Source organism: Lactuca sativa, chromosome 3, assembly GCF_002870075.4.
Source record: "Lactuca sativa cultivar Salinas chromosome 3, Lsat_Salinas_v11, whole genome shotgun sequence".
Classification (NCBI taxonomy): Eukaryota; Viridiplantae; Streptophyta; class Magnoliopsida; order Asterales; family Asteraceae; genus Lactuca; species Lactuca sativa.
Genome location: NC_056625.2, coordinates 154959711 through 154976886, shown reverse-complemented (window position 1 = coordinate 154976886; position 17176 = coordinate 154959711).

Genomic DNA, 17176 nt, shown 5'->3' with positions numbered 1-17176 from the left:
CTGGATCAGAATGAAATGTGTGCTCTTGGTCAATCGATCCATGATGACCCAAATAGAATCCAATTCGTCCAGGCCTGGGTAGCTTCGTCATAAAATCCATCATGATATCTTCCCATTTCCATATGGGAATCTCCAACGGTTGCATCTTTCCATGAGGACGTTGTTGCTCGGCCTTGACTTTCCTGCAAGTCCAAGACTGCTCCACAAACCATGCTATATCCCGTTTCATGCAGGGCCACCAATAATTAGGGTGAAGATCCTTATACATCGCCGTCGCCCCGGGATGAATGGAGAATCTCGACTTTTGAGCCTCCTCCATCAGAACTTGGCATCTGCCCTAGTACAGAACTCAGTCCCTCTGATGCAAAGTCAACAATTCGCGACTATCATAATCGATGGAAGCCACATGACCCACAATCCGCTCACACTTTCGGCGCTCTTCCTCCATAGCATCAACCTGAGCCTCCCAAATCCATTCTAACAATGGAGTAATCACTTTCATCCTCAAGCGTATACCACAAATCAGAGATGCGACCGCCTTCTGGCTGAGAGCATCGATCACCACATTAGCATTGCTCGAGTGTTAAATGATCTCGTAATCATAATCCTTCACCACATCCAACCAACAATAATGCCTCACACTCAAGTTTGACTGGTCCATCAAATAACTCAGGCTCTTGTGATTCGTGTAAATAGTACAATGAACCCTATAGAGGTAATGATGCCAAATATTTGGGGAAAAAACCGAAGCCCCTAGCTCCAAATTATGCGTCAGATAATTCACCTCATGAGGCTTCGGCTGCCTCGAAGCGTATGCAATCACGCGAGCCTGTTGCATCAGAACTGCACCCAAACCCGTGATCGAAGCATCCCAATAGACCATAAAATTGTCGACACCCTCTGCCAAGGTCAGAATCGACGCCTCATATGGACGATGTCTAAGAGTCTCAAAAGTTGGCTGATGATCAGGCCCCCAACGAAATGTCACTGACTTCTTGGTCAATCGGGTCAATGAAACAACAATCTTGGAGAAATCTTGGATGAATCTCCGCTAATACCCAGCCAAACCAAGAAAACTCTGAATCTCAAATGGAGACCTCGAAACCTCCCAATGCATCACTGCCTCGATATTGGCTGGATCGACCAGAATACCCTTCTGATTAACAAGGTGCCCCAAGAACTGCACCTCTCGCAACCAGAACTCGCACATGGAGAACTTTGGAAAAATTCTCTCCCTCCTCAATGTCTCAAGCACCTCCCTTAAGTGCTCCTCATGTTGCTCCTGCATCTTGGAATAGACCAATATGTCATCAATAAAGACTATCATAGACCGATCCAGCATCGGTCTGCACACGCGATTCATAAGATCCATAAATATGGCAGGAGCATTGGTGATCCCAAATGGCATCACCATGAACTAATAATGGCCATATCAAAGTCTCGAAAGCTGTCTTATGCACGTCTCATCCCTAACTCGCATCTGATGATAACCCGATCACAGATTGATCTTGGAGAACCAAGATGCACCTTGAAGCTGGTCGAAAAGATCATCAATCCTCGGGATGGAATAGCAGTTCTTCATTATTACTTTATTCAACTCTCGGTATTCGATACAAATCTGATGAGACCCATCCTTCTTCCTAACAAACAGAATCGGGGCTCCCCAAGGCGAACTGTTCGGCCTGAAAAATCCCTTGTCAAATGCTCATGTAGCTGTCTAGACAACTCTTGTATCTCAAGATGAGTCGATCGATAGGGTTCTTTAGCTATCGGAGCCGCACCGAGAATCAAATCATTCCTAAATTCCCCCTGCCTCCCTGGAGGTACCCTAGGCAAATCCTCTGGAAATACGTCTGGATACTCCCACACAATTGGCACATTAACCAAGGTCGCCTTACCCGAATCCCGGGTATCCATGACATAAGCAACAAAAACTGAACATTCCTGATGAAGATAATGTCTGACTTTCGCTACTAAAAACATAATCAGGCTACACTATGGTCTCTCACCTTGAATCACCAATTATCCCCCATCTGGGGTCCGAACCCGCATTAGTTATTCCTTACAGTCAATCACTGCCCCCATTAGGGCTCAACCAATCCATGCCCATGATGACCTTATTCCCACGCAAAGGAATGGAAACCAGATCAACCAGATACAATTCACTGAACAACTAAAGGGTACAATCCCAATGAACCCTCACGAATCTGACCGTCCTATCATCAACAATATCTACATGACCGAAACTCCCTGAAGGTCAGAGAGCGCATCACGATCAATGGCACAATCCCAACGCGAAAGACGCTCAATCTCTCATCAAGAATCTCTAGAATACCCTCCTTGACCATGCCATAGATGACAGGAGTCTGATAAAGGATACTGTGTGTAATATAAGACGAGATGAAATCCCTCGTCTAGTCATCAAGTTTTCCGGCTCCAGAACCTGAGCCTGAACCCTCCCCGACACAGGAATAGCTTACCGGTCTGCCTCGCAATACCACCATATTGAAAATAGACAATAGAACTATCACAATAAGCATTAATACGCATATCGTGGAATTCATGACTACACAAGCTCCCTGACTTCATTACAACCCTTTTTGAATCGATTACAGATCCTCTGCTTCCAGTAGTACGAGCCCATACTACCCTCCACATCTATCCATACTTTCCTCAATAAGTTCCTTCACTTAACCAAGTTACTTTATATCTAACAATCTCCTTAGACATAAGGCTCCCAACACTAAATCTCATCCTAGATTTTCCTAGGGCAACTCCACACCACTATCCGCCATTAGTTACAGAAGGAACTCAAGCTAACTCCTCTAACTGGCTCATGAATACAATTACATATTACAAAAACTAGATAATTCTTCAAATGAGAGGCCTCTCCCTACACTGGTTAGACTCAAACTAGAGCTGTGCAATAGAGCTAAGCCTAAACTTCTGAAATTACTTAGTTCTCATAATATGTAAATTAGCATATTCACTTACTAACTAGCTGAGACTAGAAAGCACTCCTAAAAGTACAAAGCAAGCAGCATTCGAGCATCAAGTAATCAGAACAAAGCATAATCTAATCAAGCCATCCTATCACTGACTGATTAGTACTAGCATGCAATTCTATAAGTTCAAAAGCAGTCGTACAAAGACATCTCTCCTAGATCCTTAGCCCTAATCTAGAATACGATTCACAGATTCACAGTTCAAAACATATCAAAAAATATATGGGATAGCTTACTTGAGCTCGGTTGATTGCATGCACCACACCCTTTTCTCTTTAGAAATTCTTTATATATAAAAATGTTTTTCTTATGAAAACTTCTACCAAGTCCTTAGTTTGAGTTCAGAAACACTCGAGAGTGTGCATGAATCCCTCAAACCAAGGCTTTGATACCAACTTGAAACATCTAAAAATATGGTCCCAAAATTTTCATTTTTAATAATAGATAAAATAGTATTTCTACAATAACATCCAACCATATAAATAAACCCCAATGTATAATTTTGTCATAAAATCAAAATAAACATATCAAGCAAAATCTCAACGGTGTGTGCAATGCAATCATCTCGGGCTCTTCCCTTTACATCCGGAAGTACCTGAAACATGAACTAAAAACAGTAAGCACAAAGCTTAATGATTCTCCTCAAAATACAACATACCAATCATACAGTAAACATATATTGGGACCCATAGTGTCATCAGGCCCCACCCAGCATCCGACCCCACCTAGCATCGAGCTAAGCTCGGTAAATGGGCCCCGCCCAACACATAATAACATATATCAAATAACTGCATATACATGCGATAATCTCATAGCGTACTGATATCCATCATGCCCTGTTCCGCATCAGGACTTAGCCTAGAAAACACATATACACAAGCAAATGCAAGTGTCATAAATACAGTTAGCATACTAACAACATAACATTAACTTGGGCCGCATTGGTGCCTTTGACCTGCTAAACCCGGTAAGGAAACTCACCTCAAATACAGAACGGTAGCTGAATAGATCTTGGCTCCGAATATGGATTCTACTCAACAGCTAAACATAAAAGATTTCCTTAAATACAACACAAAATGCCCAAAACCCCCTCATAGGTCAAACTTGGTCAAAGAATAAAGTCAAAGCCAAAGTCAACGTCCCGCGTTGTCCTAACTCGTCGAGTTGTCCTTCAAATCGCCTAGTTTCCCCATCCGTCTGCAAATTCAGGAAGAAACCAATCCGACTTGCCGAGTTTACCAGAAACCTAACATCTTAATTCATTAAGTCGACCTTATCAAAACTAAGAGTTTCAAAACACAAATCTTAACTGAAATGGCCTCAAGAAGGGTAAAGTTTCCAAGTTTACCCCTAAGAACCACCAAAATGGGTTCAAAACCCAAACCCTATACTTAAAAGGGTAAGGACTTAATCATTAACCATTAAATCACCAAAGGCAAAACTCCAAACTGAAGATCTGGCCCTAAAAGCCAAATGACAACGTAAAGTTTCCTACATTACACTCATGCATGACTAGAAGAAGCTCAAATGCCCAAAAGAAGCCATAAAAAGGATTTAATGAATGCATGAAGCCCTTAAGACCATAAAGCTGGCACTTTTGTGCCAAAAGATCTCATGAAGATCATAGATATGAAAGAATAACACTTGGAATGTCCTACACCCCCATCAACCACCCAAACATGGCAAAAAGCATAAAAACTAACCCAAAAAGGAGATATAAGCCAATAATAAGCGAGGTTAGAACTTTCTACCCAAAATATGCTGGAATTGGAGCAGAGAATCAAGATTTGAAAGCTCCTAGTTGAACCACCACCTTACACCAAGCTTTTCTTCCTTCAATGAGCTTCAAACACACCAAAACACACCCAAAATGAGCTCACAACACTCAAGGAAGCTCTAGGGTTTCGAGATTAGGTTTAAGGTCTATGGAGGCTAGAATATGGCCAACACCTGGGACTTAAGGTGATTAAATAGGGTGCAAAACCCTAAAATTATGGTTTCCTTCCCAGCTTCCAACTTGCCGAGTTGAGGCATCTCAACTCACCGAGTTGACTCATTAAACCTCATGGCCAAAAACAACTTCGACACGTCGATTTAAGTCTTCCAACTCGATGAGTCCTCCAACAAATGCAAATAATTTGAATTAAATTCATACCAAAAATCAAGCGTTACATTTTATGTGTGTGATATTGTGTGGAAGAGATTGTTTTAGTGGTTTGATATTGCAGGGATATTCTTGGTCAAAAATAGAAGAAAACCCACCACCACCACCTATCACCTTGGGTAGTTGTATGCATATGTGTGTGGTTGGACTGATATTTGGAATGTGTTTGATATGTTTTGGCCTAACTTCATAATCACCAACACCGTAAGATGGTGGCTCCCGCCATGGACCGCCAACGACCACCAGTGCCTGAGGTAGCAGTGGGTGGTGCCCGATTTATTAATATATATTTATTTAATTAGCTAGTCATTTAACTTTAGGAGTTGGAAACCTAATTAGGGTTTAGAAATCTGTAATGTCAATAAACCCGAGTCGTGGAGGGTTGGTTGGGACCCGCATTAAAACTATTAATTAAACTTAAAATAATACTTAATAATTGTCTACAATTAACTTAATACAATAATCGAATTAATAGATTAAGTCTTTAAGGGGTTAAGTGTGGAACACTACCCCTTACGTAATTAAGTCATTAATAGGTTACGTGTTCTTACTTAACCTTAATCGTCATTTTATGTTAAACCTTAATCGTCATTTCATATGAGGTGGTCACTGTTGCAAGTGACTATGATATGTGATCGGGTACTGACTCAAGTATCTTTCTGTAGGTGATTGGAAGTGACTTAAAGTTGGTAGGAACGCTTTTTTGTTATGCTACTAATACTTGTACTTGCTCTGCTATTCTGCCCCATCCTGTCTGAGGAAGAGTTACGGGCGCGTTTCTTCATTGCTACAGTGGTTACCTATACACATATAGAGGTGAATTTCTGTAACACCTAGAATCTTAAGGAATAATTGTTGGGAATATATCACATTTTAAGGGTTGGACACAGCGTGTTGAAGGAACCAACACGACATGTCTAGATTTGAAGAACATGACTTTCATTATGGAAAACATGGTGTGTTTATGCCATAACACGGTGTGTTGGGGGTTGGTGGAGAAAACCCTAATTTTTAGGGTGTTACACCCTATATAAAGGCCTTAAGTCCTCATAGCTGGCCTCTTTACCAGCCTCCATAGCAACTATAACCCTAAAATCGATCTTCAAGTCTCTTAGTGGTATCATTGATCTAGTAAGAAGTTCTTGGTTCTCATTTTTGTTCATTGTGAAGGAAAAAGAGATCTTGAAGTAGTCTTGCTTGGTAGAAAATCCATAATCATCTTCTTTTGTACAAGCATTATAATGTATCAAGTTTGAACCTTGACTTATAGATGTTTAGATCTCTTCATATTGTTCTTTGTTGTTCTTTTGGTCCGTTTTTAGGTTGATGAGAGAGTGAAGTCGTTTAACGGGCTTGTTATTCCAGACCTGAGTTTGTATTGGACTCCTTGAGCATAAAGGTGCAAGCTTGAAGACTTAATTGATTACGTGTACGCATTAAGTCATTTATTAAGTCCTTTTTAAGCTTAATAGCCTCATTTAGGCATACATGAACGTAAATTTGGCAACTTTACGTGGTTTTACAGCTCAAGGAAGTGAGATCTGTTTTTTGGGGCTATGTCTTTATGGATTAAGTGCTTATTGGTTAAGCTCTTGCATTATTAAGCTTTATGGATTGTGTTTTGAACCTTTTGGGGTAGTCCCAATGGATAAAGTTGGAAACTTTATCTTTCTAGACCTTGTTAGGTATTAGATCTGAGCTTTTGAGCTCTTGGTATCAGAGAATACAACTTAATGTATTAAGCTATTGAAACTCGGGAAAACACCACGTGTTTGCAAGCCAACACGACATGTTGTCTAGGATTTTCCCGATTATTTGGATGATGGCAAAACACGACGTATTTGCTAGTCAACACGGTTTGGTCAACATGGACTATTGACTTTGACTTTGACCAGAAGTTTGATCAAGGTTGACCTTGGGATGTTTTGGTCCATGTTTGGGCCTTTTAGAATGTTGAATTGAGCCTTGGCTTTGGGGCCAGATTATAAAGAGGTAAAAAGGTATTTTACCCAATTTCGGACACTCAGTGTGAGTTAGGTCTGATTATTGATGGATGATTAACTTGTGATTTTTAGTGTGGGGATTCTTGCAAGCCAGTAGCCAGAGATTCGACAGTGCAAGGTGAGTCTCCTCACTGTGTTTAGCGGGTCGAAGGCACGAATTCTGGCCCATGATTTATTATGTTAGGATGTTGGATATATGTGTGACTCCTGCATTTGTATGTATTGGTATGTGTGTCGAGCGGGGCTCAATTCTAGACAGAACTCGAAGACTGTATTGTATGTTGTTATGTTTGTGATTACTGCATGGGTCGGTAGGGTTATGTGTTTATATGCTAGGTAGGGCCGATATACGAGTATGGGCGGGGCCCATATCTCATTGGACGGGGCCTGCTATGCGATTGTGGGCAGTGCCCATATCTTAGTGGGCGGGGCCCATTATATGCTTTTTTATATATGGTATGAGGTATCTTGGGGAACTTACTAAGATTTGTACTTATAGTTTTTCGTTTATGTTTCAGGTGCTTCAGTTTTCAAAAGGAAGAACTCAGGATGATTGCAGAGCAAACACCACATGTTTCCTTCTTTTGTGAATTACTCTGATTTGATGATGTTTTGCTGAATCTTGGTTACCTTGGTTTTATGGGAATGTTATGTATGAACGATTTATTAATCTAAAAATGAAAATTTTATGTTATTATTTTTGGATTTGTGATTCATTAAAGGGTTCACTTTTGGAATTAAAATTTATTTTATCAGGAATTATTGAATTCGAATTGGGGGATATTCGAATTTGATATCGAGTGGAAAGAGCACATTACGAGTGACTGGAGGATAAGTGATTTGAAGTCGAATTGAAGACGAATCATGTGATATTGAGTGCTCGGAGTTAAGTGTTATTGATTTTGGATTTCATTACAATTCTCAAATCGAATCTCAGTATCGAGGGTTGATAAGTTATTAAAGGTTACAACACAATGCACTTAGCGGAAAACATTCAAACAATTCAAATGATTATGGCACATGCAACCTAATTGGATCTATGTCTTTCAAGTATAGCAACATCCTATGAATGTCTAATCTACAAAACTTTTCCTACTAAAATTAACTCATAAGAATAAGAAACTTATCTTGAATATTGTTATTGTAAACAACCCTGAATTCCTTCTTGAAAGACTCGTGGAAGGAAGTGCCACAAGTGTTGCCTCTCTAATGGTTCACAACCAAACCCTGGCGACCTAGGAGCTTGAAGAGAGAGAGAGAGAGAGAGAGAGAGAGGAGAGAACTAGAATTTCAACCTAACCCTCTAAGGAATTTCGACCGAAACTATGAGGCTTAGGAGGCTTTATATAGTGTGCCAAGAAACCCTAGATAAATCCCCAAATAATAAAATAACATTATCTTACTTTTGATATTTATTTGGTTTCCTAATTATCATCCAAGGATAACTAGGAAACCAGATAAATACCAAAAGTAAGATAATGTTATATTATTAGGATAATTCTAGATATTCTAGATCCTCTAGAACCATAGAAAAATGTCCAAGGCTCTAGGATGGTTCTAGAATGCCTCTTGTTCAACTATTGAACAATTACACTATAACCCCTATACTTTTAAGTAGTCCAATTAATCCCAAAATTAATTCCAATTAATTTCTGATTAATTCTTAATGAAATATTAGTATTTCTAATAAATATATTATTCTCATAATATATTAACAAATCAGTCATTTTATTAATTTATTAAACAAGTAATTAATTAATAAATCATTATCTCTCTCTAAAAGTTATCCTATTGAATTGCTAGGTTTGAGGGCAACCCAAAACGACTATGTTACTATCAATTCAAGTTTATGATAATGATAGTTATGGGTTTAGACATCTAGTCTAACAGTCTCTCACTTGGATAAGTCTAAAACTATAACTGCCAGTATAACTTCCAAAACTGATCAGCAAATTGTAGCTTCCAAAAGCCGATGTCGAACTCTGACCCAGTCAGTTACATGTCCTAATATAAGTGATCAAATATTCCTCTGTTCTAAAAGATATTGTACGGACATGAGACATGGATTATAATCAATCTTATTGTCCAAGCTTTGTTTCCTGATTTCAGATTTATGACGACTGTAAATAGACTACTAATTGAACAAATCAATTTAGTCCAGGATGGCCTAGCGTTTCAGATATCGCTTTTCCCGTTAGGGAAAAAGGAACAATTTTTTTTACTTTTATGCTTGCACTATTTACTCATAAAATCATGCACAACAAAACGTTTTATAACATCAAGGTATTGATGTGTTTACGTATTATCAATGCACAACCATCTTGTAAACAACAACTCATATAACTTTGTTACAAGAATATAAGATATTATCGTCTAAAAATTACTCGTGATAAAATCCATGAAGTATTTCTTTGAGCATGGGTTTGTCCATTACTCAAAATCCCCATTCTCCAAGTACTCATGAAAATTGCACCAAACAATTGTTATGTCTAATCCCCATAGACAATCTACATATCAATTCATGACAGTCTCGATTCACTACTTACATCCAAAAGTATGATCGATCTGGATGTTTGAATAATCCAATTATTCGGGAAGTAAAACATGCAAATTGAAACACAATAATAACCTAATTAACCATCCTATCCAAAACTATTGAATACAAATAAAAGTCTTATTATTTAATCACCATATTAACTACACTTTATTCATTGTATAATGTTCGAGTAATCAGGTAAACACTTGAATTAAACATCAGTCATACCATGTTATAAACATGTATATCATGTCTCTCTATGATCCTTCCTTTGTGAAAGATTGATTGGACATTATTACAATGATGCTCATTGCAAAATTTCAAATTCTTGTCACTTCTAAATGTGTTATAATTCCAACTTTACATGCAATTTCCTTCTGTGAGGTCGAGGCCTCAATGTCACATAAACTTTTTCAACAATATTACAAAATGTTCCGTTGAAACTTTCTTACTTAAAACAATTCCATGGTAACGAAGTCTCAAATTCAAAGTACACTCGTTTGAACATCCTTCCTTGCATTAAGCTTTCTAACTCACATGTATTTCAATAACAAACTCCCACTATGGAAACGTTTCCATATTCCTATATGACCATTTGTTCTGAACAACAATCACCTCCACCCAGAATTATGTCAATATGGTCCGTCCAAATACTATTATAGTTCCAAGAAACGAATCATTTGGTAAACCTCAGAGTATTCTTGACAATTGTTTAACAACTTTAGTCACACCAAGTTATAGTCCTTTTCCCATTTAAATGCCCTAGGCATTTGAAAAATCAAAACAAATGAATATTATAGCATATGTAATCCATCATATATCCAAAGCATATAGAATTCGATACATAATGTCTTACATAAAAGCATGATATTTGATCGGTCTCTTGCTATAATATTTTCATATATCGAACTTTCTATTTTGAATCATTTTAACACGACATTCATATATGTCCAATACTAAGTTCCATTAAATCTTTCAATCTAAACTTCTAGATTTGAAATCAAGTATGAATGCTCTCTCCCTGAATCTTTTTATAGTGAAACAATTCTCAACCTTTGCAATTTGCAAATTTGAAATATTTGTTTCCTACAACTAGTATTGCAAACCTGCAATACTTAGCATAATAATTATGCTCCAATTATCATAACAATTATGCTCCCACTAGCTTTGACATATACCCCGAAATCAACTGGACTTCTAAAAATCAATATACTCTTGACTTTCTTACTGAAGTACAAATTTTTGATGCTTCAATAAGTCTCCATCTAGACTTCTCAAGCTTATACACCTTTCACTAGATAGCATATGTGTGTGTTTAAAACCTTTTAGAGCTTATGGCTTCAATTTCTTAACGATCAAAACATTTCTTGCCATTTCTCACAATTCGAACCATAAAGAGGGATGACGTAATCATATTGCGAATTTAAGAATGCAATTAACACAACCACTAACCAAAATGATATTTAAAATCTACCAACAAAAGTATTTCCTCCTAATCATTATCATGAATTAGAGTCAAACATTTTTCCACCTAGAATTTATGGTTTATATGTTCTCATCCATGTGAATCTATCATTTCCAACCTACAATCATGAGATAAGGTTTATGACAAACACCAAATTCAAATTTAGCTTTCTTGGAGTGAACTTTGCTTCTTCTTAATTTCTTGCCTTTTGGTAGCACAGGGGGCGACCAACGCTTGCATGTTGTTTAAGCAGCTCACTTCCATTGGCCAACGTACCGTCACTGACCAACATGTTTTGCCTTTTGCAGTAAAATTAGAACCATAAAACTCATAAGCATTGCCATATCAACTAGAATATGCATAGAATCATGAATGTGACAACTTAACACGATAAGTTACCCACTGACTTCTTGAAATATAAGTTTTTCTCTTAAGGAATATACCTTGACGAGCAAAAACTGAAACGACTCAAAAACACGACCCAAAAATTTCGTTTTTAATACCATCAAAACTATAATCAGAGTATCATATAAATAGACCACGCGTGATATGTCTCAAAAGATAACAAAGTACTGTGCGGAAAATGTAACATGCTATAGCCAAGACCACAACTAGATCAAATCCAAACTAAAACTTGAAACGGTGGTGTGTGCGATGCCGTCATCCAGAGCTCTTCCCTTTGCTTGCGGAAGTACCTGAAACCAAAACTGAAACTGTAAGCACGAAGCTTAGTGAGCTCCCCCAACTTACCACATACCAATCAACATATAAACACATATTGGGCCTTGCCCACTGCATCGGGTCGAGACCCGGAAAACTGCATCGGACCGAAGTCCGGAACTGACTGGGACCTTGTCCCCTGCATCGGACCGAAGTCCGGAATTAACTGCATCGGACCGAAGTCCGGAACTGACTGCATCGGACCGAAGTCCGGAACTAACTGCATCGGACCGACGTCCGGAACTAACTGGGACCGTGTCCCCTGCATCGGACCGAGGTCCGGGACTGACTGCACATAGCATAGCATATCATAACAATTTATACTGCATACTGCATCGGGCCGTGGCCCGGAACATAAACACACACATAGCACATAAATTATGTCTGAACCACGAAGGCATCAAACATACTAACTACTACATCGGACCGAAGTCCGAGAACTACTATTAACTGGACGGGCCGGCATTGTGGCCTTAGACCCGCCCCTACGGGAAGGAAACTCACCTCGTAAGCTAGCGGATGAGAGTGCGGCTCGGAAAGCTAACGGCTGCTGCTCCTGAGTCTCCTCGGCTACAAATCCATAACACACTCAATCAATCACTAGCACTACACTCAGGGTAAAATGACTCTTTTACCCCTGGTCAGAGTTGACTTACTCAGGGCCGACTCGCCGAGTCGGGATATCCGACTCGCCGAGTCCTAGACTCTCCACTTAACTCTTACATGCTGATACTCGTCGAGTGTGGCATCGACTCGACGAGTACCCTCTGGATCCAAGAACTCAGATGATCTTCATCCGACTCGCCGAGTCAGATGAACAGACTCGACGAGTTGTTCTTGATCCTCAAGAAGATTGCCTTGGACTCGCCGAGTTGTATGAACAAACTCGCCGAGTCCCTCCATCACTGAGTCTACTCTTAACTCGCTGAGTCCACTCTCTAACTCACCTCGTACACTCGACACTGAAGAAACTGAAGAACTCGGGACTCGCGACCTGACTCGTCGAGTCGTTCCTCCGACTCGCCGAGTCGCCGCCATGCAACATAATTTTTACTCGATTTCTCTTGAATCCAACACATGCAAAAGATAGATCCAGGTCCATTAAGCTGTTTTACCACGTAAAGTTTCCAACTTTACGTGCACAACCACATGAATGAGGGAAATAAGACTAAAATATGCACAATAAGGGTAGATCCATGGCTAATAAGCAATGTAACTCCAAAAAGACAGTGGATCTGGACTCTTCAATACCCCAACACTCAGATCCAAAGGTATTTCGGCTCAATAACACAATCAAGCAAGCATAAAGCTTGGAACAAGCATCAAATAGCCCTTAAAAGAGCTCTAATGGAAGTTTAAGCATGAAACCAGAAGGGAACTCCGAAAATACCTCAATAAGTTCACCCTTGACCTTGGATCTTGGCACTAGAACACGTTTCCTTGCTTCCTTCTTCTTCTCCTTCTTCACTCCTTCACAAAATGGGACAAGATCACATATAAGCTCACAAGAGGAAGGTTTAGGGTTTCTCACAGGGCTCTCAGGGGGAAAGTGACGAGATGGAGGCTATAATGGGGTTTAAATAGTGAGCAAACCCGGGGAGTTAGGGTTTCACCCAGACGGACGGACTCGCCGAGTCCAGGATATGGACTCGCCGAGTCGCCGGCTCCCGCGTGCACAAGATGCGCGACCCGACTCGGCGAGTCAGGCTAGAACTCGCCGAGTCCCTCTTGAAAACTTAGCCCAAAACAAATTATTTAACATACCGGAAACGGGTCGTTACAATTCTCCCCCACTTGTTTCAGACTTCGTCCTCGAAGTCTGTTACGGCTGGATCTGCGAATAACTCTGGGTAGTGCGTTCTCATTTCTTCTTCAGCCTCCCATGTCCACTCAGACCCCTTCCGATGCTGCCACTGCACCTTTACCAGCTGAATTACCTTGTTCCTCAAGGTCTTGGTCTTCCGTTCCAAAATTGCTATCGGCTTCTCAATATAATTCAAGCCGCTATCGACCTGGATATCCTCCAAGGGAACGACCGCTGTCTCGTCCACTAGACACTTCCTCAACTGCGACACGTGGAAGGTGTTGTGTATCAAACTGAGCTCCTCAGGAAGATCTAACCGGTAAGCGACCCGACCCACCCGGGCCAAAACCCTGAAAGGACCAATAAATCTGGGGCCCAATTTGCCCCTCTTCCGGAATCTAATGACACCTTTCCAAGGTGAGACTTTCAGAAGAACCATGTCACCTTCCTGGAACTCCAAGTCTGAACGCCTCTTGTCGGCGTAGCTCTTCTGTCGACTCTGCGCAGTCTGCAGTCTGCTACGGACCTGCTGGATCAGCTCCGTCGTCTTGAGCACCACTTCAGTGCTCCCCATAACCCGCTGACCGACCTCGCCCCAACAAATCGGGGTTCTGCACTTCCTGCCATATAACATCTCAAAAGGAGGTCGATCAATGCTCGCATGATAGCTGTTGTTATACGAGAATTCCGCTAAGGGAAGATACGTATCCCAACAGCCCCCAAAATCCAGAACGCATGCCCTAAGCATGTCCTCGAGAGTCTGAATCGTCCTCTCGCTCTGCCCGTCAGTCTGAGGATGAAAAGCGGTGCTGAAATGGAGACGAGTACCCATCTCGTCGTGAAACCGCTTCCAGAATCGGGACGTGAAGCGAACATCTCGGTCCGACACTACCGATACCGGCACTCCATGACGTGCCACAATCTCTCGCACATAGATATCGGCTAACCTTTCCGCCGATATACTCTCCTGGATCGGGATAAAATGGGCACTCTTCGTCAACCGATCCACCACTACCCATATCGAATCCACTCCACGTGCGGTCCTGGGAAGTTTGGTGATAAAATCCATGGTGATGTCCTCCCATTTCCACACGGGAATATCCAACGGCTGCATCTTGCCGTGAGGTCTCTGGTGCTCCGCCTTGACCTTTCGGCAGGTCAGGCACCTCTCAACGTACCAAGCGACGTCCCGCTTCATGCAGGGCCACCAATAATCAGGTCGAAGATCTCGATACATCTTCGTCGCCCCTGGATGGATAGAAAATCGAGACTTATGAGCCTCGTCCATCAATACCTGCCGTACCCCACCCCAGTACGGTACCCACACCCTACCATGAAGCGTCATCAAACCCCGACTGTCGTAGTCGAACGAAGCTACTCGACCCACTATCCTCTCGCACTTCTGCCTCTCCTCCTTGAGACCCTCCATCTGAGCCTCCTTGATCCGCTCCAACAAAGGAGTGATTACCGTCATCCTCATACACAAATCCCTGATAGGGGCCGCCGACACCTTGCGGCTCAGGGCATCGGCCACCACGTTGGCCTTCCCTGGATGATACAGGATCTCACAGTCATAGTCCTTTAGCACGTCCAACCATCTCCTTTGTCTCATATTCAAACTCGGCTGATCCATAAGGTATCGCAAACTCTTGTGGTCCGTGTAGATAGTACAGCGGACCCCATACAGATAATTTCTCCAAATCTTGAGGGCAAAAACAACTGCCCCCAGCTCCAAGTCGTGGGTAGGATAATTAGCCTCGTGAGGCTTCAACTGTCTCGAGGCATAAGCCACCACGTGGCCTCGCTGCATCAACACTGCTCCCATACCTGTGATCGAAGCATCACAATAGACCACGAAATCCTCAACACCCTCTGGCAAGGTAAGGATCGGAGCCTCGCACAATCTCTGCCTGAGAGTCTCGAACGCCGCCTGCTGCTCAGGCCCCCAACGAAAAACTACCGACTTCTTGGTTAGTCGGGTGAGCGGCACTGCTATCTTGGAGAAATCCTGAATAAACCTCCGGTAATACCCTGCCAATCCTAGGAAGCTCCGAATCTCAGATGGAGACCTCGGGACCTCCCACTGCATCACAGCCTCAATCTTGGCCGGGTCGACCAAAATACCCTTCTGATTAACGAGATGCCCAAGAAACTGCACCTCGCGTAACCAGAACTCGCACTTGGAGAACTTAGCGAACAATCTCTCCCTCCTCAAAGTCTCCAACACCTCCCGCAGGTGCTCCTCGTGCTGTCCCTGCGTCTTGGAATACACCAATATGTCATCGATGAACACTATCACTGACCGATCCAGCATCGGTCTGCACACGCGGTTCATGAGATCCATGAACGCGGCTGGGGCATTGGTGAGCCCAAATGGCATCACCACAAACTCATAATGACCATACCGGGTCCTGAAAGCAGTCTTCTGAACATCCTCATCCCTGACCCTCATCTGGTGGTAACCGGAGCGTAGGTCAATCTTGGAGAACCAAGACGCTCCCTGGAGCTGATCAAACAAGTCATCTATCCTCGGGAGTGGGTAACGGTTCTTCACCGTTACCTTGTTCAACTCCCGGTAATCAATACACATCCGATGCGACCCGTCTTTCTTCCTCACAAATAAGATCGGCGCTCCCCAAGGCGAACTGCTCGGTCTAATGAAACCCTTGTCTAACAGCTCCTGAAGCTGTGTAGACAACTCCTGCATCTCAGGGGGAGCAAGTCGATATGGTGCTTTGGCTATCGGAGCCGCACCAGGGACCAGGTCGATCCTGAACTCAACCTGCCTCTCAGGAGGTATTCCCGGAAAATCCTCGGGAAACACATCCGGGTAATCTCGAACAATAGGAACATCATCGATCGTCGTCTTGCCCTTATCCTGGGCATCCAAGACGTAGACTACATAACCGGCGCAACCCTGCTGAACGTAGCGCCTCGCCCTAGCGGCAGAGCAGAAGGTCAATCCTCGCTGGGGCCTCTCGCCCTGAACCATTATCTCTCAACTTGAAACGACTCAAAAACACGACCCAAAAATTTCGTTTTTAATACCATCAAAACTATAATCAGAGTATCATATAAATAGACCACGCGTGATATGTCCCAAAAGATAACAAAGTACTGTGCGGAAAATGTAACATGCTATAGCCAAGACCACAACTAGATCAAATCCAAACTAAAACTTGAAACGGTGGTGTGTGCGAATCCTCACTAGCTGAAGCTCACAATCAATCACCGCCCCATTGGGGCTTAGCCAATCCATTCCCACAATAACTTTATTCCCGCGCAGGGGAATCGGAACTAAATCCACTGAAAACTGCTCCTCAAATATCTGAAGGGAACACCCTCTATATACTTTGTCGACCCTCACGGTCCTATCATCTGCTATCTCAACCTCTAACGGACAATCCAGTTCCCCCGGAGCTCTGCTAAATCTCTTGCTAAGCGCAAGCGATACAAATGATCGGGTGGCCCCCGAGTCA